At 38.8% G+C, this 22,646-nt stretch overlaps 1 protein-coding gene across 4 annotated transcripts in view; it reads right to left on the reverse strand.

Moving 5' to 3' along the window:
• The window catches only part of ptprub (protein tyrosine phosphatase receptor type Ub), a 116,474-nt gene that overhangs the window by 81,141 nt on the left and 12,687 nt on the right, over window positions 1-22,646 (reverse strand). The window lies entirely within an intron of this gene.

Genomic DNA, 22,646 nt, shown 5'->3' on the forward strand with positions numbered 1-22,646 from the left:
GTGATCCCACCAAGAGAAAGTGAAGCTATTTATTTTCTGAAAGCCAAAGATCACACCTCACATTGCTTAATGACAACTTCTCTTCTCACTCAAGCTGATCTTTTCACACAAATGTTGCAAAAGCAGAACCCAAATTACAATACAACAGTTAGCATATTATTAATCGTGCGTGTTAGCTAACATCTTGAACAGAACGATCGGTTATCTGTTTATCATCGCGTGTCGTGATTTGCAAACTTGATTGCTCAATAAACACGTTCACAACACCTTTCAAACAAAAAAAGCGATGACTCCACTCGCACAAGAAACCCACAAACACCAGCAGCAATTACGGACTGAGTATCCAAACGAGAATTTCCATTACAAAAAAGGAACATGCACAAACTACATCGTCGAGACTAAACACCCCAAAGCACATTAACAAAGGCAAATGCAAACACTAATAACAACTAGTGAAGGAAGGCACCCTGGGGTGTGGAGTGATCATCATTACACCTCACAACCTGCTATTCCGCGTGCCAAAAAAGCCCAAATTTTCAAATTATCTTTAATAGCGGCAGATTTAATGACCCCGAGGTCTCAAATCATCACGCTTCAGTCATTGCACTTGGCATCTGTTGCCATATTTCACATTGAGTCCATCAGTGGGAGGATTACACGGCGCCGACGGTGGGCAGTCGTAAGGGCGAAGCCTGCCTCGGTAATAATAATCCCGGGAGCTGGACAGCACGAGATGCCACCACATGCTAATGACAGGAATAACCACAAGCAGGTCCTGAAGGTGACCCGGCTTTATTACCGCTCGTTCTTTTTCTTGACTTTGCCATTTAATAAATGACAGGCTGCGGAGGAAGACGAAAACGGCTTCGCTCCGCTGAGGATTTATAAGTCTCATTTTCAAAAACGGTGTAAAAGATAGCTGCAGCTTCCAGCTATTAGGTGGTGATTGGATGGATTGATATGATACAAGCTATAATATAAAACACAAAAATGGCCTCTGACGAAGGGAATGGGAGATTGAATCTATTGGATATATTTCTTCTCACAACACGAGTACCAAAAAGCCAAAAGCATTTGTCGTTTTATGATTGTCATGGTTTTGTGTCCCTTTGACTGGATACACCAGGGTCGCTTTTTGTTTTTTTCCCAGCAGTATGGGGGCCCTCTTCGTTAAGAGAATATATATATATATATATATATATATATATATATATATATATATATATATATATATATATATATATATATATATACACATACATACATACATACATACATACATACATATACATTTATATGTTCATTTGATTTTTTTCAAACACGATCCACAAGTAGAAAATGTATATTTGACCTGACAGGGGCATAAGAGAGATCATCCAAGTCTTATACTTTACATGAAAACCAATGTAAATTCCTAATTTAGTAGTCTTATTATACTTGATTTAATTAATGAAACTGTTGACCTGAAAAATCCACTAGTAAAAATAATGGCTATAAAAAAAACTTTTACAATGAACATTGAGTTACTTGCATGACTGACCATTATTAATCACAATTTTGGTCCATTTGAAAATAAATCATTTAACACTGTGTAAATGGACAAGGACCAACGACAAAAAAAATTCTATAATAAAGAAGTATTCAATTTTAAAACTGACGTTGTGGCGCTACATGCTTACAATCCACAAAGTTCTTTTGTTTGGTCCTAAAAAGTTTGCCCAAGGTTCTCTCCAGGTTAATCACTGGGGTGACATCAAACTTTTGCATGTCGGCGGCTAGAATGAGAACTCAAATGTACCCTGATGTTTGTGTGATTCATTGAGCAATAGTAACCAGCAGGGGAGAGAGTGTTCCTTTCTCCCTCGAGGTTTGATTTATCGGCCGGTGCTGGGCGGTTACTGCGTAGATCTGCTGCCGGGGCCACGAGGTTAATTGTCCCGCAATGGGGTCCATTTCTAATAGAACCGCCAGTGATATGGGACCTGACACATCTAAATGTTGGCACTATATTATTCCCCGCTGCTTCAGTAAATGAAGCCCGCAGACTCTCTTTCTCCAAAAGTGTCATCATACGGAGAAAAGTAGCCGGGTTTCAAGGCTGGCGGGGGGGAATGTCATCTCCTCAGCTGACTTTCAGCGCCATCGATCATAAAAATCACACATGGTAACGCATCTGGACGAGCGTAGTACGATTGGTAATTTTTTTACCCGAGTGATTGTGAAAACTTGATTTTTGTATCACAGGAATCTGCGCTCAATCTCTATATTGATTCCAAAACCAATTTTTATTGCTAGCTGACAATGAGAATTGTGGGGGATTAGTCGAGCAGATAAATGCCAAGTGCAGACAAACAGAAAGTTTATGTGACTTGTTCTTTGCGACTAAATCTACTAGGCAGGAAGAGCGAGCTGCATAATAGAGTTGCTTTATATGGGAGAAAATGAGGAGAGGATTTATGATATCAATAAATCAAGAAGCACTAGTGTCAAGGACGAGGTAACAGCTGAAAACGCTCACTAGAACCAGATCAGGAAAGGGAAGAGATTTGGTTTGCCGTTTTTTTTACGTTCTCACGGAAATCTCGTTGTTTCTGGATAAATATGACGTTAAAGCAGATGTGGCAAATTTGCCACATTTGCAGCAATTGAAAGAAAATGCTTCCAGTTTTATGAGCGTCGTGAATCAAAGAAATGACTCCACTTTCTTGTTGGAGAAGTTGTTATGCAATTCCAATTAAATTTACAATCTTATTCATCTGTTCATTTCTATAACCCCCCTACTCTGTAACATAATTGCACTCTTTGTAAAAGCTGAGTTTCATATCCAATCATTCATTTCTTTGTTGGTAACTCCTGCAGAGACATTGAGGCAAAAAAAACAACCCAAAAAAAAGATTTAATTAGCCAACTCACAAATGTTTCATCACAATGACCGGAGCTGTTGTAAAAACAAGAGCCGTGCATTTTCAAGAAAACTCCAAGCCATCAGCGGCATATTTGAAGCACGAAAAGATCCTTGCAGAGGAGGAAAAAAAAAAATGCTTGCGGCAGCAATATTTTTCGCCAATTAATCTGCTCTACGCTCGGCCATCGGTAAGGACACAAAACGTCCGGTGGGCAGTGGGGAAGTGTTGAAAAGACAGATTTGATAATTGCCCTCAGCAAAAAATATTTATAAGTGTAGCTGCTGATAATCAAAAGGAGCTTGCCAAGCTGTTCTACTTTTCCACATAGACAGGGAGGCTCAGTAACATGTTTTAAGTGCCTGCAACTTCCCACACTTATGTGTAAATGTGTTTTTATGACACTTGCAAAAATAAAGTGCACTTGTGAAACTGTAACCTCCACCCCTGTGAAAAGAAACATCTCTGAGGTTTAAAATACAAGTTCCTAAATTTGATTGAAAAGAACCCTGAGAGAAGTTCATCGTTAAGTACTTCCATCCCTTCTCTGTTGCATTTTACTTCACTTAGAGGGCAACCAAAAATACCATTTCAATTCTCCATTTAAAATGGGAGTGGCCAAACTCAATCGTCCAATGATTGTATGAAGGCTAATCTCGGTCAAGGTATTCATAACATAACTCTCAGTCTTTAATTATCAGCAAGTAATAAACACCAAGTAAAATCCTCGGGGGGGGGGGGGGGGGGCAATGCATCGTTTTTCTTACGACAAATGTGAACCAAACCACATAAGTGAGGAGAGCCAAAATCTGCTCTCCTCACGGGTCGCCTTAATCTCAAGTCGAAAGAGGCTGGATTCAGGTGGGGAAAGGTTGAGTAATGGCGGAGGCAGTGCGGGGGAGGAGAGTGGTTGATCTGCATTGCAGCGAGTGGGGCCAGATACATCACCAGGTGACAGGTATATTTATTCTCTACTGAGGCTCCCCTCCCAGCACTCCCCTGGCTGCCTCTGAAAGCCATCCATCGCCATACCTGAATACGCAATGAAATCATCTCTCTGCACCCCCCCCCCCCCCCCATCTCCCCTTCCAGGCATTAATAACTCAACCCTGCTGGTTAGATGGCCCCGGGAAAACATGGAGGACCAGGAAATAGATTGTGAGGAGGAAGCAACAGAGATTCGGGGTGGATTATAATGAAAGAGGCTCTAACAAGGCTTCGAGAGGCCAATGAAATGGGGCTATGGTAGGATTAAAGAGGGTTCAAATGAAAATTGGTGCTCAAAATATAAATAAACAATGTGGTCAATTATTTTTTGGGGAAACAGGCAAGGGCAAATTATCAGCGAATCGTTTATAGCAAACTATCATCGGTGAGCTAGCCACAATTGAAGAATAATCAATTACATAGTGGACTCTAAACCCCTAAAAGAACAAAAGTCTTACAAAAATAGTAGAGGAGAAAATATGGTCAAAATTTTTGTTCCGACTCCAGAACCAAAATGATATGACGTGATTAGCTAGCTCTGTTGCAGGAAGTGTTTTTATCTTTCCAGTTTTTTTGGACCGCTACAGTATCTGTGTGTAAAGTATATATATTTTTTCCATTACATTCCATTACTGAACTAAATTACAATCATTTTTAGCAAAAAAGGTTCAACTGGATTATTTCCATCATTTCTAATGGGGGAAATTTGCATCAGGGTTTAGCATCATTATTAATTCAGAATCTGAACAATTATTGTGTGGACAGCCTCCCAAAATATAAAATAGTACAGTGAATAGGAGCCAAGCCACATAATAGCTCAAATCTGCATGAAATTGACGCCCCCCTTAAGAGGTTATAACGGCGGCAAAGCAATACTTTTATGGAGGGTGAGTTAGAAAAGTGTTAATTTGTAGACCACATGGGTTCACTGGAGAGTACATTTTATAACTGTATCTTAAACCACAGCTTTGCAAATTGAGATAATACCAGGCACCAGTTTATCTTGACACTAATATTACTTGAAAAGTTAGATTCCCACTTTTCACCCTCAATCGTGATTTGATGATGAAAGCGCATCAGAAAATGCAATTCAAACAGACTTTTGTATTCATCCAATACGAGCTCATTTTCTGAGAACAACTTGCATGAGTAACAAAGACTCCTAAATAATTTGAGCTGAAAAAGGAAACATCAATTATTCCACATTCCTGCTCATTTGGGCTTTTGGTGTGGAATCCCATCGCTGATATGAAAGTTAGTTTTTAATTACCATGTGTTTTTTTTTTTTTCAAAAGCTTGGTTTATTTTGAGTGGTTGTAGTTTCTCAGGGAGGAGTAGATGGCGGTTTCTATTTAACATTCACCAGCAGTTGGAGAAAGAGAGACTTTTTGTTCATCTTCCCATCCACCTACCCACCCACAGAAGATGTGATAGAGGTGGATTCGTGACCGCAACTGAATATCTAAAGGCCCATTGAACAAATCGATTTAATTAGCACGTCTGGTGGCTCAGTTCTCAACGTCTGTTTCAGTTCAAAAGACTGCTTTTATAACCCTCCTTAAATTTGAGTGAGAGAAAAATGTGGAAAGACTTTACAAAGGATCCAATTTGCAAATCTCATTTTCAAAGCAGGGGGCGCATTATCCAGCGTGTGCCTGCAGAGTCATGCACAAGAGGCGCTTGACATATGGAACAACAAGTCGCACATGCGGCAACTTTAATACAGTTTGTCAAAAGGTACGTAAAAGTATGAACATGAATTTTGAAATTCCTTTTTTCGCCAGCATGACCCTGGGACACATTTGTACAAGCCTATGATGCATCTGAGACATCTGGAATCAAATTTCCTGCCCGATGAGAAAATATGAGCTTTTGTGATATCTTATGAGTCAAAAGAAATATTATGCAATTAATTACACAGCAACGCATTCCATAAATACAATGTCACTAATGTGCAAAATGGTGACAGTAATACATCCTGGCCTGATTATAATTTATGATCCATTACGTACTATCATTATTATGTTTTATACACTGTTGCATAACTTAAACTTAAACTAAAGGGCTTTGTCAAACTAAATTTCACAATAAATATTTCCTCCAGGTGCTCGTGTTGTTTTCTCTCCCACTTGCTAACACTTGAGTTGTTGCATTAGCTTTGCGCAAATATTTGATTCACTTGCATCATTCACTTATCAGGCAGTGGGTGTCTTACCAAATTCAGGTTTTAAATTCAAGACATACCAAACCTCTTACAGCACCAAGCTTGATTGCATTATTATTTTGCAAATCTAGTTTCCAATTATTAATTGATCAATACATTTGACGCCTGAGCCTGACCAAGCGACATTGCGACTGGTCTGAGAAAGAACTGGTGTCTATCAAGCCTACTAAAGCACATATCCCATAGCAGCTTGGCCACTCAGCTGCCTGTCAATTCTACTAAACACAGAGGCAGCCAAATGTTGATTCCACCACCTGCAGCCTTTCAATTCCACCAACCCACATTTAGAATCGAATGAGGCGGAAGAGAAGTGAGTGTGTACTTCAAGGCTTTCCAGCTTCCCCAATATTGTTCCAGTTACAGTACAAAAGGATTTCCAAATGCGGTTTACATAAATAACACGGACACAAAGGGCAGGTAATTTTCAATGAAAGTCAATTTGGCTGAGATGGTTAAACGCCGTTTTTGGAACAATGCCGTTCTTCCACTGCTACGCCCAAAAATCATGACAAGTCACGCAAATTAGTTTCACTTCAAAATAAAAACACAAAGTGACAAAGACATCTCACTTTAAAGAGAGATGAAAAATATACCTTTATTTAGTTATTTATTTTTGTCTCCTTGCTCTCAAGCCTACGACTTGCTAGTTGGAGAGAATCCTAAAACCTTTTTATAGGAAAAATACTTCTGGTAAACACAAGATGAATAAAGTATCTAATCCCTAATATGAGGTGATCTTTATGAACCCATGATGCTGCCAGCACTGATAACTTGTTGCAAAAAAAAAAATGTTTAAGCTGACGTGCATCTGACATCCTTGAATATTTCCACAAAAAATACGAAAATATCATAAAGAAAACATTCACCCATAAGCTTTTCGCCGCAACAGCCTCGGATCTCACCAAAAGTGAAACTGAACCTGTGAATATTTTAAAGTCCCCTTAGTTTTAATTCATGAGTCAGATTTTCTGACTGAGTGAGCGGCTAATAATCAGGATGGCGAGGGCGCGGTTTGATCACGTTTGATTTATAATAGAGGCCCGTTTGATCGGTGGCCCATTTAAAGCATGCCTCGACCGTTATGTTAATAATAAATCCTCACTCCAGGAAAAACAAGACAAAAAAATAATAAATCAATTCAAGTCAAATAGTCTAATCTTGTTTTCAGTTATGCATAGTGAAATGGCATTGGCATTTCTATCCCTCATAAGACATAAGTCATATTTATGTTAGTGCATGAACAGACACTGACTGGCTTTACTGGACTCACACTTAAGATGGCTTAAGGCTAACTGACAGAGCAACAAACCATGAAGTTGCATCATATTACCAGAACAGTATCACCAACGAGCTATTACTTATTTAACGAGCTAGTAGGGTGTTTTTTATTTATACATCAGGCTAGTTCTCAAAAGTGTAATCGAATTGCATTGTGAAACGCTTTGAGAGTCATTATTGCCTTCCTTTTACTCCAGATTTGACTGCTTCCTATATTATAAAGTAACTTAACTGAGATTTGCATTGTCATTTGTGTGTAAAGGTACATTTATTTTACTTACTTTGGGTGGTGAAACTTCATGAAGCTTCTTTTGCTAATATAGCTTAGCATAGTTTGCTACCTGCATCACTTAATCGTAATTATTATCACTTATTATTATCAATATCACTGATTGATTATTGTGGCAGAAATAAAATATGTGAAATATTTTAGTCAGATTAATTGGAAAAAGTAATTGACAGATGTATTAAATACTAAAATAATCACGACATTGTTACCTGTGTGCTGAAAGGCTACCCACTGCTCCAGAGTATCACTAATGGTGTGTGCATGCTGAGAAAAATGTCACACGACGGATGTACAAAAGTGTGCATGACATTAAATTTGAATCAGCAATTAGTCTCGACAAATGTTTTGTAAAAAAAAAAAAAAAAAAAAAAATCTCAGCAGAAATTACAGGGGGGAAAAGACTTGTGTGCACGTAACTAAAAACGACCTCAGGTATAACACAATAAAAAGAAATTAAATCGCACACATTTTACAATATCTTTCCAAGTCCAAGTATCCAACCCTAGTGAATTTCCAAAACTGTTCTTCCAAGAGGATATATACACAAAAACTGTCCAGGGGGGTTGATATGTTTGAACAAGAGCCAATCTAAATATCAACAATGTAAACTAGCATGGAAGTCAGCGGATATGTTATAAGAACAAGCAATTTCTTCTGGTGGTCTCAAGTCAACATTGAAATCTCTCAGGCCAAACATAATCCGTTTCGCGATGCGTATTTCTGCATGTTCACCTTTGGAAATGACTTTATTGATGATACTGGTTGTATCATGTATATTTTGTGTTTGACACCACACACAACATTTAATGGAAGAGGTTCCTCATCCTTGTTTGCTTTCCCAGCATGTAGGAGGCATCTGTCAATGCCCACCTGATCATCTTATGGCATCCAGGAAGCCCTTATTGCCACATGGTCCTCGGCCTCCCGTGGCCAACTTCTTGATGCAGCTGCCACCTGCCCGGTCGGACGGTGAGTCAGTCATCAGTCTTAACGCAACGGGCTGCCAAGTGGCCGCGCTTGCTCTCGTTGCTATATGCATGTGTCATACTGTCGCTAAGAATTAAATGTCCATGTGTGTCACAGGCTGCAAAAGCTGTAGACAAGCTGTCACTAAGACAAAAAGATGGACAAGTCAAAAAATAGGAAGAGACGTAAGCATACATAAGCATTGCTTTCACACTCAGTCCGAGGAATGATCTTCCCTTCGCTACAATTTAGCATCGTATGTCCAGCTGTCGCGGCTAATAACCTTCGCCGTTTAGAACGACCATTACATCTGCCATCGACTCACCGGGGAGCAAAAAGAAGGCAAAAAATGCCGAATCAGTTTCTATTTAAAGTCACCACTTCTGTTAGTAACAGTTATTGATTGTTACAAAAGTGTTCAACAATTTGAAATTGTTGCTAACAGTTTAGGGGATAACTTTTAATGCTAGCGCGGAAGAACGGAAGGAGCATGACTTCCTAACATTTTTAAAGTGACCAGAGGCGAAATGGCGGACTTTGCTAACCTGCAACCAGCAGGGGCGCTGTAGAGCCGGCCTAATATGTTTGCATTCTAAAAAGCATGATGCTATCTGGGATAAAATTAGCGACATTTACACTACTTTATGGCAAGTATCAAAATCAGACTGGAATTCAGATTCAGAGAAAAACTTTCATCCCATTAAAATAATACAAATGTGCACCCCATTGATGAGTTATCATTCATTTTATAGTTGATGAACAAATTTGAGTCAAAGCCCATCTCTAATCTGTATGATGTATGTGAGAAGACAAAGGAGAGGATTGGAATGGATTAGAGGGCCCATGTTTGACCCACTGAGATGGAGTCGAGAACAATAGGCCTTGTTTGAGGTGATTAGGCAGGCTTCAAACAAAAACAGACTAATCTACATTCCCATTTTCTCCCCTTTGTTCAGATCCGTACATATCATATATCCATGAAAATTATAAACAGACATTTTGTTACGCAGACCTACTTCAAATCAATTTTATTCAGAAAGGTGACAACACAATCTGAAAGGGTATGGCATTCTATAAAGACTTGATTAAATTCTAAAAGCCTTTTTTTCGGGGCGGGGGGAGGCTGAGACTTAAACCGAGCTCAGGAAACGTCTCTTGCATTTGAGCAGCCATGCACAAAAGTTCCATTGTGATCACGTGAAAACAAGGCAGCGACGACCTTTTCACCCCTCTTCAGATCTCCTCTCCTCTTTTGGTAAGCTTCACAATGAAATGGTCATTACATGAGAAAAAAATACGTCAAGCCTGATAAGACTCTCATGACTACTTTTAACACAATATTTACACTTGCAAGGTCAGTCATCAATAAATAAATAAATAAATAAATAAAATGTAAAATATTAAATAAATAAATAAATAAATAAATAAAAACTGACCATCCTTTCCAAAATATTCAGAGAGGAGTGGGAGTTGTATAGAGGTTACCTGAGGTCACAAAGCCACAGACTTGCTGAGAATTTGAGCGCTGAAGTGATTGGGAGCGTTACAGGCGTGCAATAATTTCACTTACACGCTGAGCCTCCACTTCTTTATCGGACTGAACTGGTTTTATCTCCACTCGAGTTGAAGCTGACCATGCAAAGATGAAGCACCGCATGAAATGTTATCTTTTTTTCCCCAGTCTTAACTTTGCAATGTATTTAACTGACAAAAATTTAAGACAAGCAAATAAATGTATCAACTCAGAAATGTAGCTGTTGGACATTTATTTTAGAACAGCCTTTTTATGAATTCCAAGACATACTTGCACATATATTTGCACAACCTTTCAACTTATATGACATCAAAATGGAAAAATGTTTTTTTTTTGTGATTCAGAGAATATCTTTGGCTGGAAAAAAAAAAAAATCAAGGGTGCACATATTGCGAGTAAAATCAAAGGTCTCTAGGCCACCCATCAGCTCAAAATAGGGATCATTTCCCACCAGCTAGAAATGTAGCTGAAAATACTTTTGATCATGATTGTGAAAGGACTTAGAGCTGCAGTCAAAGGCCAATGCTGTTTTATATGTAAAAAAGAAAAAAAAATCCAGTCCGTTCCAGTAGGATTCTTTTTAAATTCTTTGAAGTCATTGTCTCAACATAGTTTCGACATTTTGTCATTTTTATCAAGTGTGCAATCAACTGTAAATTTCGAGACGACTTTTTAAGCATATGTGAAACATAACAGGTTGACCTTGTCTGAAGAGTCATTTCCACTTTCTCAGGCCGCGACTGACAACATCTTTGCATAGCTTAACTTAAACAAGTAGAGGGTATTAATAAAGGACCAAGGACTTTTTCATCATTTATTGGGAAGATTAAAGTTGGCATTTTCCTCCCATCTTCATAACATTCATTTTTTCTAATACTTCTTTTGCTGCTATCTTTCATCCACCAGAATTTCACTGCTGGTACACTTCATGTTTACTTTTTGTATCTGTCTGGCCTATAGAAAGGAATATATTCAGAATTCTATTTGTGAAATTGTATTGTGTGTCGACTATGACTTAAAATTACAAATAGATGCAAGAATCAACTATTGGGCTTCTCTGAATAGTTAATAGTGTTCTAGCATGAATCCCTAATTATGTGTGAAATCTCAAATATTTGTCAACATTTTGGGAAAGGAAAAATCTCATTTTGAGGGTACTGGACAGACGCAAAAAATATGAGAATTGCAACTCATCCCTGAGCACAGCACTGTTCCCTCACATTTCTATTAAAAAATATTTTGATTTTATTATATATTTTAGATTTATTATATTTAATATATTTATATTTTTTATGTAATATTTAATATATATTTTACATGGTATATCTTATATTTTATATGAATGCAAAATGTCATGAACACAACAGAGGGAGCTTGATGAAAATGAGATGGTATCTTCATCTTAAAAGCAAAACAGTGACACAAATTAAAAAGTTCACTAACTTTGTGGGTTATCTCTCAAGGTTAATTACTCGAGTGTGGGTGCGCTATATTTGCGTCTTTCATTTGCTTAAACGTGCATATTTAAGGCTTAAGTGTAAAACCTTGAACATTTAAAAAAAAAAGATCAAATAAAGTGATAATTATATTCCATGCAAAAAGGGAAATCTCACAAACAAGCACAAATTGGATGACAAACGCGTGGGAGAGGACCAACTTTGAAGGATGCCACATTTCAAAGTGATGTCAGCAACGAAAGACGTTTCCATCATGATGTCCTTTGACAACATAATTACGCACTGTAACTCGCTTCATACGACTCGCCAAACCACATCAGCTGCAGCCCTTGGTCCCGCATCCCAGCAGCAGCAGCAGCAGCAGCAGCAGTGCCGCAGGAGCAGAGGGATGGCGGTGGGCGGGCGGGCGGGCGAGCGTGTGGGGGTGGCATTGGGGGGTGCTGAGGCTCCCAGCCCGAAGCTAAGCAAATGGAATGCAAAGGCAGTAAATTGGAGAGCAGACGCAGAGGGCGCTGAACGGGGACATCGGCCGAGCGCCAGTGGTCCATCACTTTGCATCAACGTCACATTAAGAGCGCTGGCATGAAGAGCGGGCACAGAGGGGAAAGGGTGGCAAAAGAGTGTGCCGAGTATTAACCCTGAAGATAGTAGCAAAGGCCATTTTTGACACTGGAAACTTGATGAAAAAAAATCATCAGGAGGAATTTGCTTCAAACTGGGAACGTATCTGGCATTGTTTTTCCAAAAATAACAAATATCCAAAATTCAAGGAAAATGATGGAAAATGATGGCTTTTATTTTGAAAATTTGTTAGAGATGTGTTTTTATTTTTCTGTAACTTTTTTAATGTTTGTTCTGAACCAAAATTAACAACAACAAAAAGAAGTTTTAAAGTAGCTATAAATGAATGGCTAAATAAAATCAGGATTAGCAACACTGAGAAATAGAAGCAACTTTGAAAATTTGGTTAATGATTCTGATTTCATTTTCGAGAAAAATTTGATTAACACCAATCTTGTGAAGATAACGAATGTAACATTCTCAGAAATGTTTTTACTACTCTGATAACATTTTACACAACACTTAACAGTTTAATTCCATCAAAAAAGTGCTACGTATGTTTCCATGGCACACAGTGTTGAGAAAAAAAAATCTTGGATTACAAAAAATTATTCATCACACAATCTTTAGTGAGTTTGTGTGACAAAAACTGGAAAAGTAGATACTAAAAACAAGACAGATGTAAATCCAGAAAAGTTAAAAAAAACAACCTTAAAATTTACACACAAATAGACGCACTTAGCATAAAATTGCAAGAAACCAATTGAATGCCATGTCATGTCAAAGGCTTCGTTTTTACTTGAATGACTCAACAATGGCATTAAATACCCCTTCAAAATTGAAAAAAAAATGCAATGCCACACAAATCATAATAGCACATCACATTTTTGGCTTCATCCTTTTCGAAATAGGACAGCGGGTGTTTTTTTTTCCTGGAACAGGACCCTTTTGTCCAAAATCATTATCATGGAAGTGTAAACGTCCGTGTCATCGAGTCAAGGCCACTCACGGAAGCTAGGTAAAGGGGGCGGCAGCTAAAAAAGGGGGTCTCCTTCCAACCTCACCTCCATTAATCACACTTTGCACCCACCGTGGCCCAGCGAGCTGTGTGACAGTGACAGCATAGAGAACGATTAATACTTAATGCAGCGTTTAAAAGAATGATTTATGCCATCTGTTAGTGGAGGACATGGTGCAGAAGTATGCTGCAGCTCCCGCATATACTTGTCAGCAAAGATTAAGAGAATGATACATAACTTAATTTCAGGAGCAGCGGGTCACCTCCAAAATTAGTCGGATTTTAGATCATGAACACGCCGGGGGTAAGGGGGGGGGGGACATGGAGCATTGCCTTAGCGTTAGATTGATCAGGGATACCCAGGAGTAGTCCAATGCTAAGCAGGCGTAGAATCCTGAACAAGCAGGAGCGCAGTGCTGGCTCAGTATGTGCATGCATGGAGATATTGCAAAGCATCCATTTTTTGTTGTTTTTCTGGGCTTGACGTGCAAGGCCGGGGGCAAGAACCCAAACCAGATGCCAGCGCAACCCCAGATGACTTCTTTTTAGATGAAGCATGAGCAGTTCTATGGCCATTTTCGTTTCTGGACATTGGGGTTATAAGCATTGTCTCACTGTGAGGGAAATTTAGACAGAATGATGTGACTTAATATGTTTGCTAATGCTAATGTACTAATTGTAATTGTTGTTTACATAAAACAAGGACAAATAAAGTTGGGTAACAGAATAAGGCAGATCTGATTTCATTCAACTTTCTTTTTTGGTCGTGAACTTGAAGTTCCCTGACATTACACGGCCCATCATCAATATTACTTATGATCAAGTCGGTTTAGATTTTTGGAAGCAACTCACTTTTCATCCTGACAGTTTGCTAAATTGATGACATTCCATCCAAAGCCGCATGGCTTCCCACGTCAATCCCCAAACTGTCAAAACTGAATTTGAATAGTACGCTTCAGAAAATATTTCACGCTGAATTTTAAACATTGTAATGAATGCGCTATCTAACTTTGTTTTACAGATCAAATTAAATATATAGGGGAAATCACTTGGCAGTCTTTGGCTATTTGCGTGTCGTACGATATCGTAAGTGAAGACGACAAGTATTCAGATTACGCTAAACTGGATGAAAACTCAACGCGCATCGTCACATCAAGACTTGACTGCAAATGAGCGGCATTATCTCCGCCTGTCTTTCTTCAATCCCATCCTTCCCTTGCCTCTCGAAAAAATATTTACATATTCAAACTGTCAAAGGCCCAAAACAAACAATTTGTTATCCGCCACAGCACGGCACGGTTCAAAAATACTCTGCATGTCATCTGCATAAAAAGCAAGAGCCTTTTGTCAAAGATTACCGGCCCGCATTTGACACGACAATAAGACAAGGTGAGCACAAGGGTAATCAGTTTAGTTAGTTCTTTGATTCGACTCCGCAAGGTTAAATAGTCCCATACAGATTTCCTTTATGTACGTCAGTCATATCAACTTAAATCTTTAATAACCTCAGTAGGGAAATGTTAACACAACTGGAGGGGTTGGTGTTACTTTGTTTTCCAACTCACCAAGGTCTTTGAACGTGACCCGTGGGAGTTTTGACGGAAAGTAAAAAGTGAACTAAGCGAGGACATGTTCTTCACTTGATTGGTTTGTATGTCCCCACCCTCTGCTCGCTAAAGCCATTATCAGGGGTGATTAAAGTTGTTCCCCGGCTCAGAAGGAGATTCCTGGGTGGAGCGGGTCCTTGAAAGCGACACGAATGCTGACGGGTTGCCTGCCTGTCACACACAGACAGAAAGTAATCCCTTGTCTCGTGTTTACAACAAGGAGCTACTGCAGCTGTAATCACCAGAAACCTGAATCCATCACAGGTCGGCGGTGATCTTGACATTTTAGATAACTGCAACTTTTTTTTTATTGGTCCAACAATGATAATTACAAATCCCTGGAGAATTTATTTGAGCACGAAACATTGATGCTTATGAATAAAGTAATAGAAATTGTTGGGTGGGATGACTTTTACAGCAAAAAAAAAAATAAAAATGTTGGAGTGAGGCATTTATGATTGAAGGTAATAACATGCTGCCATAATCACCATTAATGGACCTATCTAGTTTGAGCTCACAATCAAAGACATTCCAGTGCCTCTAAACAGCAGCAATCATTTTTAGTAGCTTATTTAAAGCACGGGTTTCAAACCTGAGGCCCCGGGGCCAGATCTGGCCTGTCATATCATTTTATGTGGCCCGTGAAAGCAAATTATGTCTGTCAACTTTCATGACCCTCGCTAAAATTTGTACCAAAATGTTTGTCGTGTAATAAATAACGTTGAGATTTTCCAAGAATTAAAAAAATATGTATATATTAACATATTTACACTAATTTCAACAATAATTTAACAGCCATCTTTCGAACCAGGTAATCTATTATTTTGTATGTTAAGAGTTTAATTTGTTTCTTGACTATGCTCATCATAAATGTTGCCAAGTTTGTCACCATTTAGTGTATGTTCAGATATCCGCTGATTAAATGGTAACACCAGCAGACAGATGCTAATTTTTACAGTGTGCCTATGGCATTTCCAATTGTAGGTTACCAATCAGCTAAGTGGAGCCTTTGTGATTACTTTAAAAACACATGTAATTCAGAGAAGTAATTCTATGCTTTATGTTTAGTTTGACAATGAACTTCAACTGAGAGAGGCAATAAACAGCTTGAAACAGAATTGATAACAGGCCCATCAACCATCTGCACAAAACGTTCTGTTCATTACGCAAGATTGCAGGTATCTTGGTAATTAAAAGAAAATGATGGTGATTTACTTTCATCTTGCCTTTTTGTGAGTTCACTCTGAAGTGAATGTGTGCGTTTTAGAGGGCAGTTCTGATGGCAAATTGAGATAACTCATTATGAGGCTGAAATCAAGATACGTGATATCTGAGAGGACTGATATGTGGAATAAAGTAATTAGGGATTGGCATTTGATTAAACTTCAACAAAAAAAAAGTCTACGCTGCAGCAGGCTACTTCCGTTTTCTTCAGAAAAGCTAAGACTGAATAAACAGCTGCTCCGTAGCAATTTTCCTCAGTTGCTTTAAAACAAACGATCAAACATCTATTTAACACATTTTTTTTTTCTTCTTTGAGTAATTGATTATCGACAACCCTAATAAAATAGTTGTTTGGGTTATAATCTTTTTTTTTTTTTACTGTATGCTTGAAATGAAACCTTATTTAAATTAAAAAAATATATCTCCTTTCTGTTTCTGCTAATGAGGACTGAAATATACAAAGGATAACTGATGGGCAACAATTTTGTACAATTATTTACTCAGTTAAGTCATTAGCATGTACCTCCCAATAAGCTGCAAAAATATTGCATTATTAATGTTTGATCATTTACATATTTCCATGGCCATGCAAAACCCCTCCGCCCCAAAATAAGACTCCTTCATTTCCATTATGGCAAGCTTCAAACTGGGTCATCAAATCTCCAGGCACAATTATGGCCCAAACCTCAGTGGGACAAATTTGCCGCCAGTTGTTGTGCTTCTCTTATGTTTGTTATGAGAGGCCCAAAGATAATTTCTTATTCTCGAAAGGGAAGTGTTATAGATCCACTCAGAAGGCCTAACGGATCAATACAGGACAAACGTATACTAATAAGCCAATGATGAACCTGGAAGGGGGTGGCCCAAGCCAGCTTCTGACAAATGTGTTATTGACTTCACACAGCAACCAGGTAAAGCAACACCAGGCATCTGAAGGGGAGGTGGAGAGGAGAAGACATGTGAAGCTTTTTTTGTATCGATCACCCAATCTTGTGTCGCCTCCGGCTAATGATGACCGCGATGTAACTGACACATTAGGAGCGTGACGACATGAAATCATTGGAACGATTCTGTTCAGTCTGTATTCTTTATGATAGATGTGTGCGGCAGGGAAATCCTAACAACTTCTAATACAATTAGAGACACTACATTGTTCTACAAAATGGGAAATCAATATTCACAACAGACTATTTGAGCCAAGCTTGTATCTGCTTGCCCTGATTTACACTACAGGGAAGACACTCAAGTGAATACTTCAATTAATGATGAAATCTAAAATCCCTAGAAAAACATATTTTTTCTATATGAACAGAAACCTTCATCTGAGATAATAAAAAATAATGACAATGAGACAAACTTCTCAGAGTTTGAATATTTCATTAAAAAAACTACAGTTGAACAAAAATCATTGAGAATTCAGAGAAGCGCTTCGGAATTTCTGTCTTATGCTAGTTTAATATTCGCGAATAACACGATAGACAGCCAGATACAAATAGCAGTAGATAATCTTTCATACAGCCGCCTAAACGCGTCAGAGAATAGGCACTCGCATTTGAAATCATTTAAATAAATGAATATCCGCACATTACGCTAATTTGTTATGAAGGAATGATGAAAATTACTATAAAACTTTGTTAATATTACATTGGCATTATGTAATTGACGATTGTGCCTGCTGAAATCTGAGCCCGGCCTTCATAATGCTTCCTGAAGGCTTATCACACCCGGGCGACAATGAGCCAAGATCACATTAGAGCCATTTTTATTCTGCTGTTATTCATCAAAGTGATTCAGTAACATTAACTAGTGCTTTGCACTTGCATGCTGGCATTATGAAAATGACTTATGGCGCTGTGAGCCTGAATTATAGCCGCGTCATCAAGTCTACTGAGTAAGACGACAATACTTCACCTACGTGTGTGTGTGTGTGTGTGTGTGTGTGTGTGTGTGTGTGTGTGTGTTTGTGTGTGTTTGTATGTGTGTATGCGCGCGTAAAACTAGCTAGCTAAGCTAATTAAGCAAAGAATACATTGCTTGTCATAGTGTGCGTGTATATACAGTATGTACTTCTCATCAATTAGATTTTCCTACTATCTTGGCTCAACCTTAGTGTATATCCGTAATGAAATCCCTTCACCTCAATAAATAAGTGCTGCAACTGCATTGGCTCTCTATAGAAGATTAATCAAGTCAACTTATTCACTACCCCAATGAAATGTCTGCCTTTATTCTGTAACAGGAGAATTAAGTTATTTATTACATAGTTGATTCAATCAGATTCAACTATTTAGTAGCCAAAAGAAAAACCTGATGTTAGTAAGGCGCAGTTAAAAATTGATTGAGGTATTTCAGTCAATTGTCTGTGCATCACCAAAAACTAAATATTCACCGGCCTTTCAAGATATTCCAATTATAAACATACCGTCACGCTTCACTTCACACTAATCAATCAATCAATCAATCAGTGTCTATTTCACAGAAAGATTACAGGTCTTTCTTTCTAATTAGTGTCTTTAGTGGCCTGCCAATGCATGTATGTGTAAATGTACGGAAATTCAATTTCCGATACGGTCAGTCACCGTACTTCTCGGGATAGCATGTTTATTTACAAGGTTATTGTGAATAGCAAATATTTACTTTCGAGTCAGAGCTCATCTCTACTCAATATTTATATGTTGATACGCCGCATTTGTTTTTGGAAGCAACTATGCACATTTCCACGAGAAGCATACAAACGCTGTACAAAGTGGAGTGTGTGATGAATGTCATGTTTTGGTGCAGACGAAGCAGTGATTGAGCTGATGCTTTCGGAAGGCGTTACACACATCCCGGGGGAGGACCACTGTCTTTCCCTTCTGCCTTGGATGACAACGGTAACCCACATTCGAGGACGACAGCAAAGCTCCATGACAAGTATTACCACATGACGACGCTAATTAAATAATACATTATTTTCAGCATCAAGGGACACAATAATCTTCTGAGGACTATACAGTGGGATTGCATTTCTATCATCTTAAAATCAACAATGAATACAAAAAGTGGTAAAAGTTAATAGTGAATACTTTTGTAACTTTTAGAGGTGCCGCAATTAACCAATTGATAGACAACTAATAATCGATTCATCATTTTGAGGCCTTGAGATTTTCCAACTCTTCAACCTTTTGAAAATAATCTCAGATTTCTGTAGTCCTCCGTAAATAAAGGAAAGTAATTGAATTTTTTATTGATCGACAAACTAACCAGCAGATTAATTGATTATTAAAAATAATCGTTGGGTGAGGACCTTGAATGCTGTCTTATGAAGAGGAAAATGTGATCATTCCAATAAAAACCTTAACCAGTGAATTAGTAAAATACAAAATGTATGAATACACTTCATGCTTTATTGCGCTCGTGACAATTTTCCCATCGTCAATATTTACATTTAGGATTAGCCCTGATACTTTCGTAGACACTCTTGCGTTTACCAAACATTCGTGATGCAAACTCCACCAAAGCAAAGCTGATGCTGCCTGCCTCGCTAGCGCTTCTCCCAAAGTCTTACCCAACATCCATCCCTCCATCCTGCAAATGATGAACACACACGCTTAGGCAAACACAAAGTGCAGCGAAGCGGAACGCATCTGGCGGCGCAGCCCGTCAATCTAGTTGGCCTTGCTGCGGGAGGACACTGGCTGTGCCTAGTTTTGCTGCTGGTGTTGATGCGAGGCGTCACAGAGGACCAGCGTGAGATCTTACCCAGCCACATTTCAACCATGAAGGGGTTGAGGCAGGAGAGGAGGCAAGAGAGAGGGCACAGCAGCAGGAGATTCCATAATAGGCCAAGTGAACGAAAGCGAAGAATGGCGAGCCGCTCGGAGAACAATTGTGATTTCTCAGCTCTCACAGCGATGAGCGCTTACACGGTGCGTCCTGATTGAAGCAAGCTGCGCTTTGGCTTACAGACGGGAAACCTTTTCATTCAAGTTTTCATGGCCTTTCGCATATCTACGGATAACCAGAAAATAAAGATATCGGCCTGAAAGTTTGTCGACGGTGCTTCAAAGTTGTCAAATGAATATTAGATGGAGGATAAAACAAACGTTGCCTGTAAAGCTACAAATCGAGCAAACACTGATGAATTGTAAAACAAAAATTGGCACTGCGGAGATAGAAGATGGAATAAGATGTCAGGTCAAGTGGAGGAATGCGAGAAAGGGCGAGAAAAGCACACCACGGTATTGCCGAATACCACTCACAAATTTCATTTTGGCCACAAAAGACTAAAAATCAATCTGCAAACCCCTTGAAAAACACTTTGTGATGCCTTGTTGCTTCAGCTAGTCTTTTTTTTTCTAATTCTAGATTATTGCCTAACTTTGGGAGCATATTTCCATTTAACGATGAACATGAATAAAGTTTGTTCAAATACATTCCCACTATCGGGTTACTTTGTGCGTATCAGATTAAATCTGTACGTACACGTATAAAGACCAAAAATTCAAAAAGTAATGATTATAATTAACCATGACTAATATTGAAAAAAAAGTTTTTCTTTTGCCAAAGTATTGTTCAATTCAGTTGAGTGTTTTTGAGAGACAAACCATTTCCTTAACGCATTACGAAAGCCATAAAAAGTATTTAATGTGCCTTTAATAACACTAAGAAGTGTTTAGTTGGGCTCAAATGGGAGATAATGTCACATGACTAGAAACATGGCCTTAAATAACAAATCATTACTACAACCGTGTTACCGCACCATAATATCACAGATCTCGAAACATGAATGACCAATGCTGAAAATCTTTTCAGTGTTTCGGCATGCTAGCCTTTTTAAGGTATGTATGCTATTTGATAAGGAAGTGGAAAGGAGGGGGGGGCAGAATTTCTCTACCTAGACTGCCTTCCGGAAAATGGTGTCTAGGAAAACAAGACCTGTGACAGGAAGGGCTTACCCTATGTTTAGCTGCGCGTCAAAACATTGCGAGTCCCAAGGCGGCGGGCTGTAATAACATAGATTGATGCATTTCATGTTGATGTAACTTGTGATAATATACCTGGATGTGTTTTTTTCTCTTTGAAGGCATCTGAAGGCAAAGATCCATTCGATGGAGTCATGTTGACTCGTGTTCCTTTAAAGCTCCAATTTCATGAATATGTAAATGCTGACACAGCATTTGGTAATAAATATTATTTGACAGATGAAAGTAAAACTTCAAAACACCTTTAGCCAATCGTTGCCAAGCTTATTTAATTTTTGCAGTAATTGTATTTGGTCAAGCCAGAGGTTGCAGTCAGTATGGTTTTTTTTCAATTGGGAAAAATACATTATCATGGTGGCAGCTAGTTATAAAGCGAGCAAACGGGGCCTGTCAGTTCAAGTCTGAGAATAACAGGACAGCTGTCAGGAGGTCACGGGAGATGGTGTTTTATAACCCTCATCTCCATGTGTTTGTATCATTTTCACCTTGACCAGGAGGTTGTATGCGATTGGGGAGCAGACAAGCTGAGGCTTGTGTGTGTTTTCAAAAGCATTTGTGGGTCAGGAAAAAAAAAATGGCCTCAGTGGGAGTCTGAGGAAAGGTTTAAAAATGTGTTTTGGTCTGGAGTGCCAGCAAAGTTTTTTCAGATATCGTGAGAAGAATAAATCATTTCATCTATACAGATTTTGCTTTGATGAATCAGTGTCATACCAGTAAAAGCTACTTTGTGATCTCTAATGTAAGTCATGTATGCTTGTTTAAGGGAAATATTGTAAGATGGATAACATAACATAACATAACATAACATAACATAATATAATATAATATAATAAGAATAGTCTATGGTTTGTTTATTGTTGTTTTTTCTAATCAAGTAGAGTCTTGTGAAGGTGAAAACCAGCGTGAGCATTGACGGTAAAGCACATCAAAATTCTATTTAAGGCAATATTTACACTACCTTCCCTGCATCCTGGTTTGTCTGAACCTTTGAGCGCTTTGGGATTTTAGCCATTTTGGTCCCCGTATTCATATCTTGCTTGTTTTCTCAAGGTCTATTACGGTTTCCGTGACAGGCCATGCGGGGGGGGGGGGGGGGGGGGGGAGTTGTTGAGTCCCGGAGGGTTAAAGTATTTTGTTTCAGCCCACGAGTTCGCACAAATGCCAGTAACTTCCCTGTGACTGTCAGCTTTACTTGCCTACGACAGTCAAATAGGTTTCACGTCTGTACTGTGACTGCTGTGGTAAACGTTTTGACAATTGAAAGATCTTGCCAGGGCTTGAATGCCAATCACATCTTATCTCTCTCGCTTTGTTCACGATGGGCCCAAATGGGGCTTCGGTGCCCTGGGGTGAACAAAGCTCAAAATGGTTTAAGAAAGCATTCAAATCAATCTTGAATTTATATCAAATGGTTCGCAGAAATATCAAACTATTTTTTCCTTGAGATGTCCAACGATAGCCGCTAACCGTAATCGTCAGAAACCGTTCCGATGACTGATACAATCCTTGACTGCATCTTGCTACTGGCCTAAAAGCACCACAGGTCACTCACATGTCACCTAATAAAGACTAAGAGGTGCAGTATATCAATTCTCGTGAGCCGAAGGTTGCTTGGCCTTTCTGTAATTAAAGGC

Source organism: Syngnathus leptorhynchus, chromosome 8 (assembly GCF_054491065.1).
Source record: "Syngnathus leptorhynchus isolate UIUO chromosome 8, UIUO_Slep, whole genome shotgun sequence".
Taxonomy (NCBI): Eukaryota; Metazoa; Chordata; class Actinopteri; order Syngnathiformes; family Syngnathidae; genus Syngnathus; species Syngnathus leptorhynchus.